The sequence below is a fragment of the Mercenaria mercenaria genome, chromosome 8 (genome assembly GCF_021730395.1).
Source record: "Mercenaria mercenaria strain notata chromosome 8, MADL_Memer_1, whole genome shotgun sequence".
Classification (NCBI taxonomy): domain Eukaryota; kingdom Metazoa; phylum Mollusca; class Bivalvia; order Venerida; family Veneridae; genus Mercenaria; species Mercenaria mercenaria.
In genome coordinates, this window is record NC_069368.1 from 20,744,126 (window position 1) to 20,763,824 (window position 19,699).

General features: G+C 33.3%; 1 protein-coding gene across 1 annotated transcript in view; it reads right to left on the minus strand.

Annotated features, from left to right (window-relative positions):
- Nucleotides 1-19,334, minus strand: part of LOC123522910 (zwei Ig domain protein zig-8-like) — a 269,951-nt gene extending 250,617 nt beyond the window's left edge. Inside the window, exon 1 of the mRNA XM_045300424.2 lies at nt 19,149-19,334. The gene's annotated coding sequence lies outside the window, so the exon portion shown is untranslated. The remainder of the gene's footprint in view (nt 1-19,148) is intronic.
- Between the last annotated feature and the right edge of the window lie 365 nt (nt 19,335-19,699).

The window sequence follows — 19,699 nt, forward strand, 5'->3', positions numbered from 1 at the left end:
AAAACTCATTATAATTTTAAATCAAGAGTTGTCGGATTGAGATGATGCTTGGTACATGTGTGTGATCATGTTCAACTGAAATGATAATATCCCTGCTTCATGTGAAAATTCGAGCATGGTTGTTTTGTGGAATATTTGAATAGCACTTTTCTGCGTGCTAGTTCATTCATTTCATTAATACAGCTTGATGTTGTGGACTCATGGATACAGGGTGAGGGTCACTTTTAATTAGAAAGTGCCACGCCAACCAATACAAATACAAAAAAATATATATACACATTTTATTATCATACATCTTCCAATTATAACATCCCGTGGTATATCATTGTTTCCACGTATCCACCCACGATATAAGGGACCATACCGGTATCTTTTACGTATATTGAGGTTTACAATATAGACTTATTAAATAGCTGAATCGTCTAAAGTCAAAACTATTGTCAGAGGTCCAAAGGACCAAGGACCAATAGTTTAGTTATTGGTCAAACGAATAGAAAACATATGTATGATACAGTTACCAAAAAAATAGGAAGGACAAACTGCTAATAACGTAGCCTCCCACAAATAGAACCGAAAATATGTACGTAAGAATTTGCAAATACATTTATTTACACACAAGTACATGGACACAGTAAACCAATTACACAACGCAGATAACAATGAAACAAAAATAAGGGATACATTGCTCTATATATGAGCCGCGCCATGAGATAACCAACATTGTGGCTTTGCGTCAATCATGGATCCTGCGCATCCGTGCAGTCTGGTCAGGATCCATGCTGTTCGCTAACAATAGGCTTTGAAAACGAACAGTATATATCCTGACCAGACTGGTCGCAAACGCACTATGTTAGTTTTCTCATGGTGCGGCTCGTATATAAAAGAAAACTGCAGATATGAACGATATTAGCATACACACACTAGACTGAATCCCAAGGTAATTCTGGCAAATAACATCATTTAGGGAAAAGACGAAATATTATATTTGACAGGCATTATCTGTGGGACGCAGAAATTGTAACACAATAAACGGTTCCTCTACAACGAACAAGAGATTAGTTCATTAGCTGCGATATAAATTGATTAAGGCCAGACTGAACGTATGGCTGGTGGTTTTCAATTTAACAATAACTTTACGACATGTCGCAGTCAAACGAACTTCATTATCCGAAGTTTCGTTCAAACACAAGATGTTTCTGTAATAAATGAGAAAACCACTTCTTTGCATAGCATATCGTGAGAGTTATGTCGGTATATCGACCAGAAAATAATTCAATGTATAACTACAAGTACACATCTTTCTACGAAAATGATTCCAATGTCCGGTATCGAAGTCCGTTTTATTATATACCTACATAATTTCTGCCAAACTTGAGGCTTGCTTGTTTTTCATAAGTAAATATGAATAGAACAGAATTTCGTATTGTACATTTTGTATAGTATGTTGCCGGACTACTTTCATTTAATATGCATGACCTGACACCGTTCTATAAATAACGCATCCCAAAACTTCATTATTTCTATTTTTTCATCGACAAACATTGAAGATTTCATTCGATAACAAAACAACAAGGTATAAGTATATAATAAAATGTTCATTACAACAGAAGCTAGATCTGGGATTTTGTTTTCTGGTCTCAACGGATCACTCTCGCCGCTTGTGCGCCTCATGAGATTCGATCTGGCACAATCCACTCGGGCCAAATAGAGCATCCAAATCCAGTCAGTGTTATAATACCCCTATCATATAACTATCTGTTATCATTATACATGTATGTAAATTTCATATTTGAATCATTTAAGCTGATCGCATTTAATACAAAATACGTATTGATGAAATCTCGATTTTTGAACAATTTTAAAGCAAAAATTGCCCTATATTGAGATCAGTCCAATATTACTTCATAATTTATGTCAAGAAAGCTCCGTGCAAGAACATATTGTGAAACAATGAATTTATTGTCCTCATTCATATTCTGCTTAATTCAGAATCTTTATACTTATAGTATAGTTTATATATAGTTGTATACAACCGCCTGACTGCTGACAAATAAAACATTACATCTTTAACAAGTGAATGAAGATTTGCCATGCAATGTAAAGTCCTCTACTGGAAATTGTTGATTGCTTATTACATCTATAAATAAAGATAATCAATTTTTATAACATTTTTTTTATTCAACCTGGTGGGAATATGAAAAAATGTAAGAAATCACCATATTAAAGTGAAGAAATTCTGAAGAAAATACACTACATTTTCTTTATCTGGGTCTATATGGCACATGAGATTTTATTAAAGTATTTTACAGACTGGGCAGGAATAGATCAATGTTGAGTTTTGACCTTAATGTGTTACTTGACCTTTAAGATCGGTGTCGTGGTATTGCACATAGCACATGGACTCATTATAGGGAACATTTGTGTAAAGTAATATTAAATTCCCTTGATGGATGACAGAGTTATAGACCGTAAAGGAAAAAAATCCCCATTTATCTTTTACCTCAAAGTGTGATCGTGAATTTTAAGACAGGGATCTGGGTGGGTTGATCTATTATGGGGAGCATTTGTGCCAAGTGATATAAAAATTCTTTAATGAATTGTTGAGTTACAGACCGGACAGCAAAAAGCCCTGTTGACATTTGACTTCCATGTGTAACTTTGACCTTTGAGCTAGGGCTCCAGGTTTTGCGTATGACACGTCGTCATATCATGGGGAACATTTGTGTCATGCTATATTGAAATCTCTAACAAATTTATTTACCGGACACGAAAACATCATATTGACGGGTGACCTCCAAGTGTGATCTTGACCTTTACGCTACGGTTATGGGTGCTGCGCATGACATGTCATCTTATTAAGGGGAGTATTCGTCCCGAGTGAAATTAAAACTCCGCCTTGGACAGACAAGACAGGAAAAAGCTCTGTTGACATTTGACCTCCACATGTGTCATTGACCTTTGTGCTAGGTGTCCGGGTTTTTGCAGGGAATACATATGCCCACTAATATTTATATCCTGTAATAGAAGACAATGTTAACGACCGGACAGAAAAAAAAATCCCAATTGACATTTGACCTCCGAGTGTGACATTGACCTTAAAGTTAGGGGTCTTCTTTTTGCGTATGACACGTTGTCTAAATATGGAGAACATTTACGCAAAGTAATATGGTAATCCCTTCATGGATGGCGAAACAGACTCTGTCCATGCCATTTTTTTACCTTTGACCGTCAAGTGTTACCTTGCCTTTTAAGCTAGGGCTCTTGAAGATGTGTTTGAAACATTGTTTTATTATGGGGTACATTTGTGCCAAATCATTATATATTCCCTGAATGAATTGTTGAGTTATAGACCAGAAAAGGTAAAAGCCCGCCTGCATTTTGACCTCTAAGTGTGACATTGACCTTTAAGCTAGGGTCAGAGTTTTGCGCATGACACGTCGTCTTTTCATGGGAAACATTTGTGACAAGTACTGTTAACACCCCTTGTTGAATGACAAAGTTATGAACTGGACACGAAATTGTGGACGGACCGACGGTCGGATTGACGGAATGACGGACGGACGGAAAAGCGGAATCCTATAGTCCCCTAAACTGGTTTCCAGTAGGGGACTAAAAGAAGTGAAGTGGATGCTGCCTTATTTGTATCGAGATATATGTGGTTCTATTTTGAAGGACTTTTATATATAATATTGTTTAGATATGATCAAAGGTAAAAGGATTGCCATCTGAATCCGTTAACGTGAAATTCATATTGGACATCACAGTGGTTATTTTTGAAAGAAATATTTTCAGCACCAATCGCGTTTGTTCAAATCTGCATATACTTCATTTACTTTTGATAGAACTGCTTTGCATCCGTTTACCTTCTTTTTTACACACAATGGACTAGAGAAAATGTAACAGTTGCAGAAAAAATGATAAACGTAACCTTTCTCTCATAAAATAATGATAAAACACAGAATACTGCTCTTTCAACAAAGAGTTTCATCAAAAATCATATAAAAGGTTGCTGATAAAGATAATTCGACGGAAATCTATTTTACAAGTATTTCATATAATACATGTAGATGATTACACTTCATATCGGAATCTGGTTTAGCAGGTATTTTATTTCATACAGCCACGACAACTAAATGGTTTTTGCAACCGTTGCTGGGGCAAACCATTTGGTACATATATGTGAAAGTATTTTGTATATTCTACATTTCTTTGCGAATATTTTTCAGCCATGGTCATTATCATGCCTTTAAATTTTCAATTAAGTCTTTATTTACAAATTTGTCAGTTATAATATATTGTCCGGTTTGTTGTGGGATAAATTAAAGTATAAACATGTTTATATGAAATCCTGTTTTAGCATAGCCTACTTGTAATTCAGTATTGTTTTATTTCTGTCATTTCCCGATTAAACAGAACGATAAAGAGTTAAGTATTTGAATTACATGGAAAGTGTTCGAAACCGTTGCTTTGAGCTTAAGTGGCTGGATTGAAAAATATATTGACATTTTCTCAAACAAACATTCTGACATGGTTCAATTTAATTGTCACTTAAACAAAGAAGAAGTCCAGCCTCTGTATATTCTGGTTAACAAGCGGATCGGCAAGAGAGCAAGAAGACGTCAATTATGACGTCAAATTGCCGCATGACGTCCGGTAAATTACTACTAGAATGAATGAAGCGCAGAATAATACTTATCAAAATATTACAATGAACGTGTAAGAATGAAAACAATCAAGGTCTTCTCGTGATTTGTCGTTTACTTTACCACAATTCATCGTACAGATGCTTCGATATTAAACCTCTCGAGCTAACGCCATCGTGGTTTAATTTCTGCGCATCTGTACTCCGAACTGTTATAAATTAGACAACAAACCACTCGCATGCCTTGAATACATTATGTAAATGTTAATTATCTAATGCAGATCTAATTTATAAACTAGCTTAATTAATATTGCAAACTTGATTATATTTATAAAACGTAATGAGTTAAGCGCAAGGACTAATTCATTAACTGATAATTATATTTCCGCAACTAAGCTATCTAATTTCAGTAAAATATATATCTGTAATCAAATTATCTCTTCATTTTCTGCACTTTCCAGTATAAGACCGATTGGGTATTAGGTAATTCTTATTTTATAGGTTGACTTGTTGTTTTGCTCATTTTACAAACTGGAAACAAAACTACTATAAGGGGATAACAAAGTATCTATACAGTAACATTACAATAAAAAGTCAGGTTAACTACAGTTGCCACATACCAGACATTGACGCCATTAGCTGGCTATCATGATATCACCTTGTATCAATTAAATGCATTATTGACTTGCACAAACTCGTGTCATTGTCAGCTTTCAACGAGAATTTTCAAGAATTCTCTCCCATAATTATTGACTGTATTAAAGCTATTCCCTTCAAATTGGATTGTCTCCCTTACATTAGTTAAAGTCGTGTCATTCATGGCCCAGAGATTTTGCATTGATTTTAATATATTGCTTTGGCCAATATAGATTGATATAGAAATATCATTCTTGTAAAGATATAAAACATTTCTGTAAACAAAGCATTATGTTAGCTTATGATATTACAGAATTCATGTTGCCATGTAACTGAAAATGAAAATATTTAAATATTTTTTGTTTGTTTTGTTTCCTTTTGACCCGAAAATGGCGGCTAAACGTTGAAATCCGAGAATTATTTCATAAACGAACTTACCCAGTGTATCATAGTTTTCCTCGAGGAAAACGAGACTTGTGTGATTATACATGTATTCCCATTTTGTTTGAATGTCCTTGTCCATATAATAGTACTTTTGTTTATCTTTACATGCCTGGAGGTTTGCTTATTAAAACATGATAAAATTAAGTAATAAACTAAGCAATGATGTATTTGACATAGGCAATGGCAAAAGAAACGGGCAATTTAACAAACCTAGAAAAACGTACATGTTAGTAAAACACGCATTCACTTGTTTTATTAACTGGCCTTGATTTTAGGTTTTCCAAAGAAACCAAGGAAAAAAAATCTATTTAATTATGAATCATGTTTCTATTGTTTTCTTAACAGCACTGGTGTATGTGTATCATTGAGATATGAACTAATTTTTTTTAAAATTCACTTCTGATTTATCTTCAAGTTGTCTACTTATTTATAGTGTCTAAGTTACTTAGTTTTGTATAAACAGTTATATATTTAAATCAAATATGCCATTCATATTCATGTTTGTGCTTAATATACAATTCAATCATTAAATCAAAGTTACCCGTGTAAGTTAAAGTTTCTTTAGCTGTAAAGGTGAACCGTGACAAAAATGTAGGTCCTACTTAAATCGTGCAAACTCATAGAAAGCACGATATTTTTTCGTTTGTTTGTTTGTTTTTTTTTTTTTTTTTTTGTTTTCAGGCTTGGATTTCATTTAAAAAATAGACAATTAAGATATTGCTCGTCTGTCAATTTTCACATTTCTTCGTACAGCGGGGAAATCATGCTGTCAGTAGTATCTTTTATTTAAATAAATGCACATCCTCACCCCACTCTCCAGCCCCACCCCCCTAGGACCAACCACCCCCACCCACACACACACACACACTCCAACATCAGCTTTCACTTATCGCAAAACTTGTAGATTACACTATTTCCTAAGGAAATTATTCTTATTGACGTCGTTTTCTTCTGTCGTCGAATGTTTCAATATTCAAAAGATATTTACTATAGCTTTCAGTCGGAACTAAGGTAATTTATGTTGATTCGTATTGTATTCATACCACACAGTTGCAATTACTTAAACAGTTGGGTGAAAATTCAAATCTCTGTTCTATTCTGTTTTGTTCATTTTTTTTCTAATGAGACAATTATGAACTTTATTATTTCCAAAATCTATATTGAATCGTACGTCATTTGCTGGTATATGAGTTCCGTAAATTATCATCGTTTAAGTAACATTAGAACTTAAGAAATCCAACAGTTTTTAATTTCTTGAGACACTTTGACGTTAAATAGAAGCAAGAAGCTTTTACCCTATTACAATTATAAATATACCACGATTGTATTGCTTATAAAGTAAAGAATACCTACATATGTGTTAATAAGTGGTCATGTTTTGGAAAATATAGTTTATTTGCCTCTAAAGTATAAGAAATTGAAAAGTTTAGTGATTTTCACTATATGTTCAATATAAGCAATTGAAACAAAATTGGAAGCAAGAAGATGTTCAGTTAGAATAAATATTTTCAAAATATTCACAAACTTAGATATATGTTTGAAATTAATCATTGAAAATAAATTTTCTATATAATCTATTGCTCAAAGTGACATCACTAGGTAAACCAATATTGATTATCGGGTAATTTTCAAGGGGGAAAACTTACAAGGATATGCCAGTCAAATATAATAAAAGCTGGGGATGACACAGAAAGGGGTATATCTATACATTTTTCAATATGATAAAACCTATATTAAGCAGGCAACCAAGGAAGCAACAGAGTCTGGCTTCTTAAAGCAGGTGACAAGTCGAAATTAGAGCAAAAAATTTTTTTTGGGAAGTTTGCTTTCCGGTGGCTTATGTTTGTTTGTTTGTTTTAGGTTTAACGCCGTTTTCAAACAGTATTTCAGTTATGTAACGGCGGGCAGTTAACCTCAGTTCCTGGATTCTGTACCAGAACAAACCTGTTCTCTGCAAGTAACTGCCACCTTCCCTTCATAAATCAGAGGTGGAGGACGAAAGATGTCCGACACGATGTCTTTTATCAAATCGTCACGGAGATCAAACTCGCTATTTCGAGATCCGTAGATCTGTACTCTCCCTATTGAGCTAAGCGGTCGGGCTCACGGCGGCTTAATTAAGACAATCCTAATATACAGCCTGTTAGCTAGCTAAAATGTTACCGGGAATCTACGTAATCCCGTGTATTAAGTGTTAATCAATCCACGCTACTGTCTCTATCTAAGTTAATTTTGACGATAAATGTAGGTTAAAGCAGATTTTGATGTAAAATAAAACGAAATAATAACATAAAATAAACAGCAATGTAAGCACTCAACTGATAGCGAATTATGAACAATTAAGAACACGGGCCTATACATTTTCTCTTAGAAACCCATTGTGAAAAATGACCGGAGGATCAATAGTTTCAACCAAGTCTTACAATACATCAAACACTAGACCCTTTCTTTTTAATTCGAATATATTAATTCTTTGGAAAAATATTATTTAATAGAATACTACAATAGAACAAGATAATTTCAAACATACAGAACTGCCTTGACACAGATGACCACTGCTTACTTTAGGCAGGTTCAACTGCAATCGTATAGCTGTTTGTTTGGATAGAAGAAATGATGTGTAAGTTGGTTTATGCAAATAAACACATAATGTTAAATGATTGAACAGTTAACAAAAGACAGGCTACATCTTGAATGTACAGAAAGTAAATGAATTTACTCAGCAGATATTGTATGGCCTACTTTAAAATACGGATTACTGAGGTAATTAAACTTTTGAATATCGCTGGCTGTTGATTGGATGTTTTACTAGTAGGTTAAGTTTTAAGGGTAGTCTGTTTATCCCCTTCTTGCATGATGACATCACTATTTCTGACAATGTTAATGTTAGTTTGTTACGTTAACTAAAATGGTAAAGGCGAAATAAGAAACAATTACACCTATAACGTGGACAGTCTGGTACAAAAGCACCATCTGTGTTTATTTTAGTTGTAGTTGCAATATACCATCGTACCAAATAACAACATCAAACAAGTTTACGAATAATCCTAGAAAAAAGGTCACCATTCTATTAACTAAGGCAAAAAAGTGAGTTGAAGAAGTACAAAAGTATCAAGCGTACATTTGTTTGTATACTATCAATCAACATTCCACTGTTTCAGAAGGAGTTCAGCTCAAGGACTGGGTAAATTAACACTTGTACCTTTTTATCGAAGAGCTAAATTCAACTCTGTTTCAATACAAGATTGCCCGGTCCCCAGTTTGTAATGTTAGAGCAGAATGAGCAAGGCAAAACAAGTTTTACTTAATGCTTGAGTCAATACTTTGACTGATACGTTACTTTGTTTTTACGAAGTAAAAATATTATATCAGTGTGAGGGTCTCCCGTACCGTAGACAGTTCAGCTGAACTCGAATGAAGACAGTTTGCAGGCAATCTTCAAGCCTTAGAGAAGTTAAAACTGGGTCATACGTTACAGATCGGCTCACGCGGAAAACCCACTTCCCGTTTTTCCTCGAAGGAAAAGTCTTGCATAGCGAGGAATTCCTCCGAGTACTGCCTTATTCTGACTCGGAGTGCCGATATTTATAGTTTTATTACTTTAGCGGAATTTTGTCGAGTCACTCCGAGAAATTACTTGACGGAACTCCGAGTCGAAATTATACAGGTTACACTATAATGATTTCCGGTATTTTATGGCCACTCCGCGCGACTCCGTGTTTATAATAAACAACTAATCGGTCATTTCGAGTGACGCGAGATGATTCCACGAAACTCCGAGGCAGTATTCCCTTACCTTTATGGATTTTTATATATATATTGCTTGACATGTTCTTTTTACTGATTAAAATTTGTGCATTTTGATATTGAAATAGTTCCTGACCGTACGAATTAGATTAAGCAGCATATTTATGTACAATGGATTAAATTATTAATCATATGAAACTAAATAAACTTTCAAATGACCGCCGTTAAAGAAAAGTGATTTGTTAAATTTTGATATTAAAACAATATCTGTGAATTAAATATAGAAATATAGTTATGTAAAATACACTAAATTAAGTATAATCTATAATTAGGTACACTTTAAAATAACAACCGCTAAAAAGTTAATTGTTAAGTATGATATTGAAATACTTTCTGACTATGCTTTCTAATTAAGAAATAAATTATGTAAAATGGACTAAGAATTATATAAAACTAAAACTTTCAAGTATCAGGCGTTAAAGAATAGGGAGTTGTTAAATATCATATTGATATAGTTTCTGACAGTGCGAATTAAATTCAGAAACAGATTTATGTAAATTTAACTAAATTAAGAACTTTATAAAACTAGATAAACTTTTTAAGATAATGGTCGTTAAAGAATAGTGATCTTTTTATTGACAGTTATAGGAGAAATGATTAATTTTCATTATGAAAAATGGTCTTTCAATTATTCATATGGAAGGAATAGTAAAAAGGGAAAATCATTGCTGCCGTATCCATTCAAAAAGTCATAAAATGTTATACATGTAAAATGGAAAGATACTATTATAATTATTCATAAATTACTTTGTTTTGTTTTTTCGAGTATCACAACGTAAAATATAATTATCTTGCTCCATGTAATCTGAAATCTGTCCTCGAAGGTACTCGAAGACCCAATTAAATTTGTATAGATAATTATTTATTCGTCTCGGAGACATTCGAAGGAATTCCGTCAAGTGACTAGGGAACAAAATAAAAACACAGATGTGTATTCCGCTAATTTGATTTCATCTTCAGTCACTCCGAGGATTTCCTTCGAGTGACTTCGCATAAATCCTTGGAGTCAGACAGCAAAATTCCTTGACGGAACTGACTGACTCGAAGAAACTTCGAGTCGGAGTCTTGGTACTCGTTTTGGCCATTCTCCGAGGATCGAGTAGAATGGGTTTTCCGCGTGAACTGATCTGTATACTGAAATTATCTGGAAAACAGAGTGATATAAGGTTGACATATACATAAATCTGCTAGATTAAATTTCCTGGATAACTTAGACAAATAACCTCATTAAGAAAATGATTGATAAATATTTATCAACATTATTAAACGTTTGATGTTTGATATAAGCTGGTTAATATTTCATCAATGAGAGACGGGAAAGATTACGACTGTACCTTCCTGGATGATAACTTGAGAAAAATTCTTAATGAGTACATCAAAGTAACGTGGAAATATTAGTATCGAAATATTTCAAATTAGACCTGTCAGAATTTGATGTACGAGAGTTGGCATACGTAAGGTATTCATTTATGTAAGTCGCCTCCGCTCTTCCATATTAATACAATTTAACTTGAACTTGAAACATCAATAGGCGAAAGACACAGATATTTATAGCGATACACATAATTATATACATTGACCAAACATCTTTCGCTGATAGAAATCTGGATGATGGATATAAATGTAGATCCGGCATATATTCTGTATTGAATTCAATGTATCATACACAAAGCTTTTGAATATAGGAAAAAGAAAATAACGTAACTGTAAACTGTCAGAGAGGGATATTCTTTACATTTACGCATCAAATAATTTTCATATTAAAGGCACTGACCTCAAGATTTTGGCTAAATTGATCTTTCTTTAAATTGAAGTTTGGTCTATTATGAACATTTGAATATGAGTTTTTGTTTCTAAACTATCTCAAAAAACGCCAAATCAAGAAAAAAATGCTCACGTCGGGAATCGAACCCAGGCCGCGCGCCGCGGCAATAAAATCTTTTCCACTGTCTTTACCAATACCGCCATGGAGGATAATGTATTTTAACGCGTTAAATATAGATTTTAGTTATAATTAAAGCAGTTTACCTCGAGTAAAACGTTACCATTGTAAAACTAGTAAAAACAACTAATTTTCATGTGTTTTCATAACATATAGTCTGTCAGTAATTAAGTTTCAAAGCATTCTTAAGAAATATAGTATTAATTTTCTGATACCTAATTCTTTTTCTCTTTTTTGTTGTCGCTAGATCTGGATGCCAGAGCCTTTAACATAATTCGCACTCCAAAAATACTGCATTCCACTTTGAATCACCCCCCGGTACTGCTAGTGATGATACTTATTACTGCTACTATATTTTTATTATGGCAGGTTATCAAGACCCTTAAGGAGCAATCTGAAAGATACAGGCATATATAACCAGTTAACTTAGCCTACCTCTTTACAAATAGACAACCTGACTCTTTAAACGTATATAGCAGTGATACGATGTCAACATATTGGGAAGAACCAACACTCGATTATTTATTGGATGGGGGACTCCAAAGAGCACCTTAGAGTTTGTATACAAGTTTGCACACTAGTGTGGACTGGGATTTGCTGGACTGACAGTTAAACATGTAATTACTTAACCACCTGGTCAGCGATTTAATATGCAATGTGTAAACGTATTCTTTAGAAATATAGTGCATAGAATCCTTACTAAACGTGTGTTTGATGCAAAATTAGTTGTGCCAATATATGTAATATTGTTATGTTTAAAACGGTACCAATATAAGTGTCATATTTATGAAATAAAGTTTAAATTAAGTTCTGATGGATGGTTATCTTTAAAACATACGTTCATGTATAGGCATAATCAATGACGCTACGGTAATGCAGAATTCACTCAATTTCTTCAGTTATATCACCATTTAACCTAGAATAGATACATTATAAATGCATTCTTTTGAAAGAAATATTTTCAGCTAAACTCGCAATCATGTAAATCAACACACATTATATAAACCTCTGAGTGAAGGTTTTGTATCTGTTTAACTGCCTTTTTATACACGAGAGACTAGAGAATATGTAACTGTTACTGTAAAACTTAATAGATATAGCATACTTCTGCCATTATACTGGCACAGAATACTCACCGATGGCACTATTTTGCTCTTTAAACGTAGCGTCATATAAATATACATAAAGGAGTATTGGCAATAATTCAGCGCAACACAAACTATTTCTATTTGCTTTTTCTCTTTTACATATAGTTGCTCATTAATCAAAACAATTGTACAGGACCGAATGCATGGTTACTCTGTTTTCTCTTCTTTTACAATTGTTGGGACTAAAACGATTTTTCAACACTTGTACCATGCTGTTGAAATTTACGTGATAGTATGTAAACTGATTTTGGTCTATATCAATTGTGGCAACGATTAATACTGGTTATGGTATCGTTGCGATTAAAGACAATACCAACGCTGGAAAAGTTACTTCAATAGTAACAGCAAACATGTAATGAAAAAACAAGACTATTTATTACATTCCTTTAAGATACTTGCAGTAAACCAATCGAAAGTGTGTGGGGACAGAAGCGTACAGAAAATGATACGGCACTAATCAAGGTCAAGGTTTAAATAACCATCTAAATAAAGATCAAAGTCGTCAATCTCCTTTGTTTCGCCACGGAAACAAGAACGCTTCCATTTTATCAAATGTCTGTCTCACTTAAAGAATATATTACTGCACTTAGATAAATTAGGAAGACCTAAATGACAGAATAAACTTAGTAACAACTTTGACATTCCCGTCATTTTGTCCAGCCAAAAATCAATTGTTCGGGATAGCGCATCAATATTAACACTCTGGTTTGACACTCATCTTTCCTAAAAAGTATGTTAAAGTCATACTTACAGTAGAAGCAGAAGAAGGAATTTTCCTGAAATGAAAATTATAAATGACAGATGGACAAAACTGCGGATTGACTTACGGGCGAGAATATGGGACAATGAGGTAAAAAGGATATGCCATTGAAGGATCTAGCATTTAATGTTACATATGATTCAGCTTGGGAGATTAAACATTTGTTAACATACCTTTTAATTTCCATGGCGAAACGCAAATATACCACGATCCTATAACGCATGAAGAAAATTTTACAGGTTGTATGCTGGGATAGTGTTAACGTTTTAAGTTTCCTGATTATAACACAGCATCTCCGAAATCGCCATTGTTCGAGCACCAACCTATCCCTGTGTATTCTACAGACGTTAAAAAACGAAAACACTCATTCTCCCTACATAAACTGAAATATATTCTATTCGATAAAAGCATGCAAGTCATTTGTGTTAATAAGCATGGATAGCATGAAACAAATAAATAAAGGTGTATGTTTATTGAAGCGCAATTACAAATGTTTGTAATTATTTCGAAAATATCATCTTGCTCAGATTTTTTTTCTCATTTTCCACAAAGATAATTGAAGTGTAAAACATGATAAAAATGAGAGAGTTTTTGGAAGAATTGTACAAAGTCAATGCAGCCAGGATCTAACACCACAAAGAATGCCACTAATAAAACAAATATCTAGACATTCCTCTTTAGCTAACAAAATTATACAAGTAAATGTATTTCATTCCATTCAATACAAGAACAATAAGACAAAGTACGTATAGCAAAACATCTCTGAAATCATCTTGTGATGCGCTTATATTAGGCACTATAACAGAAAGTGTGCACTATCAGATGTATTTCTATTAAAGTAGTCCCGTAAGTGGGAAAGCACGACGTAATCAAGTTATATCACTATAAAACATTTCACGACCTGATTGAATTACGGGGATACAATAATGTTATTACGGGCATCTAAAATCCGAACATTTCGTGACAAGACCGAATACAATCTCTCCTTTTTTTCTTGCGGATAGAAAAAAAATCATATGATAGATCACGTGGAGTTCGTATACTAGTATCTATAAAAGTTATCATATGAAAAGATCAAATATTTCAGAATGTAAAGGTAGACAGCGATATTTGAGCAATAATTGACATTTTTCTATCTTATTTAAGGAACAGAAATACCCATTACATGGTTAGATCTCTATTAGAAATTCATGGTTTTTAGTAATTTATTTCTTATCTATCTTTGTTGTGTAACCAAAAGTAAAAAGGAGTTTATAATTATTTTACAAACTCGTATATCTTAAGAATTTCGATTATATGTGTGACTGCCAATGCACATATTTACAAATGTGATGCAACATTTTTCAGTTTTTTTTTGACAAATACCTGAGAAGTCAGTGAAAGTTCATATATGTAAATTTGTTTGTTAGAAAAACAATGTTCTCTTATATCCCTCTTTTCTACACTTAGTCTAATCGCAGTTTGCTTTGGTGCATTCCCTACTTGCTTGTAAGGTTTTGGTTCTAGGAAACAATATAAGTATGTGTCATAGATCATAATAATATTGCGAAAACATTAACAGATGAAATTCAAGAGATACATGGCAAAGCGTAGAATGTAGAACGTAATTGTTAATAGCAATAAATAACTGTTAGATTATCAAATCAAGTAAAACTGGATATAAATATATGCAGACTCCATCAATTTCATCAAATGAATAATTCACTTACAATTCAGTGATACATATTGTGTGACCTTGTGTAGTATACATTGATTATAAAAAAAAATTCAAAAATCTCTGCCTTTTGGTTCGATATAATGCTAAAGAGAAATGTGTTTCACTTAGCTCGGACGAATTCTTGATTTGTACCATTTCTTTTTCAGAAATTGTTATATTTTACGGTTTATTTCATAACATACATGATGATTTTCTCGATTTACACGACGAAAACGAGGGTTAAGACTACTGCATCAAGCATAAATGATAATTTTATGTTGTTATTAAAGATCAGGTGGTCAATACTATAGTGATAGTAATGGTATACTGAAAGCATGGAATATGCAATAACTATACAACAGCAGTAGTAATAGACTGTCTTGTATAGTGAAAAGCATGGAATATCAAAAAAAAATGTGCAATAGTGGCAGTAACATGTTGCATGGTATAGAGAAAGCACATAAGATAAGATAACTATACAACAGCGGTAGTAACAGACTGTATGGCACAGTGAAAGCATGGAATATGCAAACACTCTACAGGTTCGACAGATTTAACCACCTGTATGATATTGTGAAATTTTGGTATATGCAATAACTATACAAAACGGATAACACAAGCTGTATGATGATAGTAAAAACATGGAATATGTAATCAACAATACAATAAAATCTGTGCAAAAAAACACAACAAACAACATAAAAGCATACTCGGTTTTACTGAGACTGTGGATGGCAGGTAATTAAATATGTAACACCTGTCACGCCCCCAGCACCGACTTAAGCGGTGAATCTGTTACAGTTGACATAAATGTTCTCCCAAACGACCAGACCGGGTAAAACAGACTGTATGATATAGTGAGAACAGTGCATATGAGATAATTATACAATTAGGCCATACAATGGCTGTATGATAAAATGAAAGCTTGTCAATTTACAACACAGAGGGTAATTTTAGTCATTGCTGATACAGATACACCAGCTAGAATGAATATCCGGAATAATTTTGACAAAAAGCCCCATTAGGTAAATGATAACGAAACTAACATACATGATCATTACGAAACGTTTGACATTTTGATAAGATCTGATTAATGTATCATCTATGGGAAACGTGAAAAATTGTAACGCAACTGAGTGACATTACACAACATTTTGGAATTATTTATTTTTTTTTTCATTCAATGTAACATTAAGATATTAATTTCTGTTGTTTCTCTTGTTGGGATTTTAATCACATCCACACAGTTATAGGTCAAATAACAACTTTCTAGCTTTTGATGATAGTTGCCCTTCTGTGCATTATTTCATCACCAGCGAACACCTGGGTAGAACCACCGACCTTCCGTAAGCAAGCAGGATGTCTTCCTTACACGAAGAATTCAACGGCCCGAGCGAGACTCAAAGCATCATCGGGGAGGGGCAAGTAGTCCGAAGTCAGTGACCTGAACCACTCGGCCATGGGGGTCCCCATAATTCATAGTCAGTCACAATGGTCATCTATCTTTCATTCAAACTAATCTCCAGTAATACTATGGTGGAATGTATTTTTCATTGAAAACAGCTTGAAACGATACATGACATACCATTGCATCTAAGGATGAGGAAAAAATAGCTGACAAATAAAAGGTTGCTTTTTATAGTACATTCAAACATTTGTTAAGCTGTCAAGGGAAAAGACCACACTGGCTGCTTAAGACAGGTGGCCATTTAACACAGGTAGGGCGTATTCGGGAGTACAAACATTTTTAGTGAAAAGTATCATGCGTATCTGTTAAATATGGCCAAAATATGAATATAATATCTGGTATTACTGAATCGAAGATATTTTTGATATGATTAAGAACTGACTGTTTCCGCAATTTTGGCGTCCCGTAATCTTACTTGCGAATCTAGAAATGAGCAGAAAATAGGTATAACGTCATCGTAAATGGTATAAAGAAGATGTTGGCAACAAAAAACAGTGGTCACTGACCGCATTAAGCAGGTAGCTGTCAATGCAGTAATATAAAGAAGGAAATTTGTCGGAGGAAGTTCAAGGTGACTGTTAATGGCAGATAACCGCTTATGAAAGGTGACTGTTTGACTGTATGTTCCGTAATTCTTATAACTATTTAATTAACATCTGAATATATCACACTGGATATACATCTACGTACAAATCTCTCTTGAGCTATTCTTTGTACAACTGGATTTTCTTTAAGTACAGAAATATTTCGTCAGCTGTATGAACATAATTCAATAGTTATGCCAATCTTTGCATCGATTGGAGTGTCCCAGCATGTAATAAAGACCATATGGGATTTACTGATACTCTTCGTTCAAGTAATTCAAGCGTTTTTATCCATCAAAGTTCTTCCTTGATTTAAATTAAGACTAGCGTTACCATCTTGAAATAAATACAACTTTATAATTTTATTAGAAATTTGACATCAATTATATTTACAACTACATGTACGTTTTAGTCTTTTTTTTTAGTTTTTAATGGGATAAATGAAAAGTACTTGACCTATTTTTCTTGTAATCCCTTATGATCGGTCATTAATAACCCTATACAAGCGATAAATGATTCTTTTCTCGCGTTTTATGTGCTAATTAATATAAGTCCTGGATATATTGTTTTCAATACGGCTCTAACTATATCTATATATGGTTTTATGTTACCTAACATAACCTCTACTAAATAATGCAGATAAAGTTTCCATAGTTCGTGGCACGTGTCTTCATCCTCGTAGACAGATGATTAATGGTTAGTCCCACAGCTGCCAGGCAATGTGAGAAATATGGTAATTGTATAAGCCAGTAAATGCAAATATACATGTACAATATGTAAAAGATAAATGGAAAGGTAAACAGAGGATGAAGTTGAGTTTTTGACATACAAAGACTTTATTTTATTTCAATTGAAAAAAAATGCATTCGTTTTTTTTATTCCTGTGACCACGACAAAGACTTTGTACACGTGTTTTATTTTTCTTCAAAACTCTGTGTATATAATTATATACTTGCATTAAATTTTGCAATAATGTCACTCATACATGTAAGTAGATTCGTCGCGACAGTATGATGTTAAAAAGCACGTGCTTTATTGCAACAAGCAGATTTTGTCCTTAAAATCGGTATAAAAGATCTCTGTTCACAATAATCATGTGTTTGTAGCTATCTGCAGCTAAACCAAATGAGGACATCATCAGAAATGATTGACATATAGTTGAAAACAATCTTTAGTTTCATAAACCAAACGAACTTTCTCTTTTTATTTCAGCTGAAACATCCGAATAACAAAACCATCAACGTTTACGAGTTATATTATAAGCTCGGTTATTCCGTTTAAGGTAACAAAAGAGTTCGGATGAATATATATATCATCAAGACAATATTTTGTTTTGTATGTTCCGCCTGTAAGAGTACATTATCATAGTACTTTAGATACTTTGTTTTACCTAATGAATACAGTATAAACTGAATTATAATGTATGATTCAACTGCACAAGTCATGTAGTTTTCAATAGCGCAACAAGAGATTGTATATACTGGCAGGGCGAGAAACTGATACAATGATGATTTACATAAAATGTCTGAGTGAAACTTCCGGATAAATTAAGCAAATGCCTCAGTCAGAATAATGATAACATATTTTAAAATTTATCAAATAAAACGTTTAATTATTTCATAGGAGCCGGAATATGACTCATTTATGGAAGAAAAATAAGGAAAAAAGGACAATGATAAACATAATAAACTCCATCTCTGCGCGAACAATATTGAGGAATTCATCATTGCTGAGATTCGTCAATTTTGGACAGATCAGAGTAAAAAGTTGCCGGTTGACCCAGTATACAATTGAAGATATGACGAAGCCACAATTAATACTTTCTGGTCATTGTTGTTCTTCCTGCTTTAATTCTAAGCTGAATTTAAAGTTCGTTTGTCCAGAAACCGATCTTTTTCTGCTAAAGTATTTGTTTCGGTATACTTTTGATTGCGTTTTCCGTCGGATTCCAGTAAATTATGACAATATCGCAAAGTGTGTAAACTGAATATCTAATTCAAAATCTAATAACGAGTACGTACCTTTTCATGAAAGTAATCCGCATGTCAAGTGTACATCCGAATTATGATACATCTTCTAATATCTTGGTCGTTTCAGTGGTCGAACCATTGAACTTCACCAAAGTCAATAAAATATAATGCACATGCATGACATAACGCTTTCAGAAAAAATATAAAAGTGAATGGCGCACTATATTAACAGCAGTCCAATAAAACGCCACCACAAACATTGATGCAGATTTTAGCAGGCATGTAAGATGAAATATCTATTTTCAAGATTCATTTACCGATCAATATAACTATCATTTTGATTTTTTTAATCTTCTAATGACTTAAAAATACTTAACATACTTTGCCATTTCCAGATTATAGACATACTCTTCAGAAGTATATATTATCGGGTTATCCAAAAAACAAAACCAAAATATAGATTATACAGAATTGATTATATGAGCATATTTATAATTTAATATTCCATTTCTAAATGTGAAATCCATTACAGGCGCAACATGACATCACATGAAACCAGTTCTCACATTTTGCTACTATATATCACAATGCTTGCTGTTGAA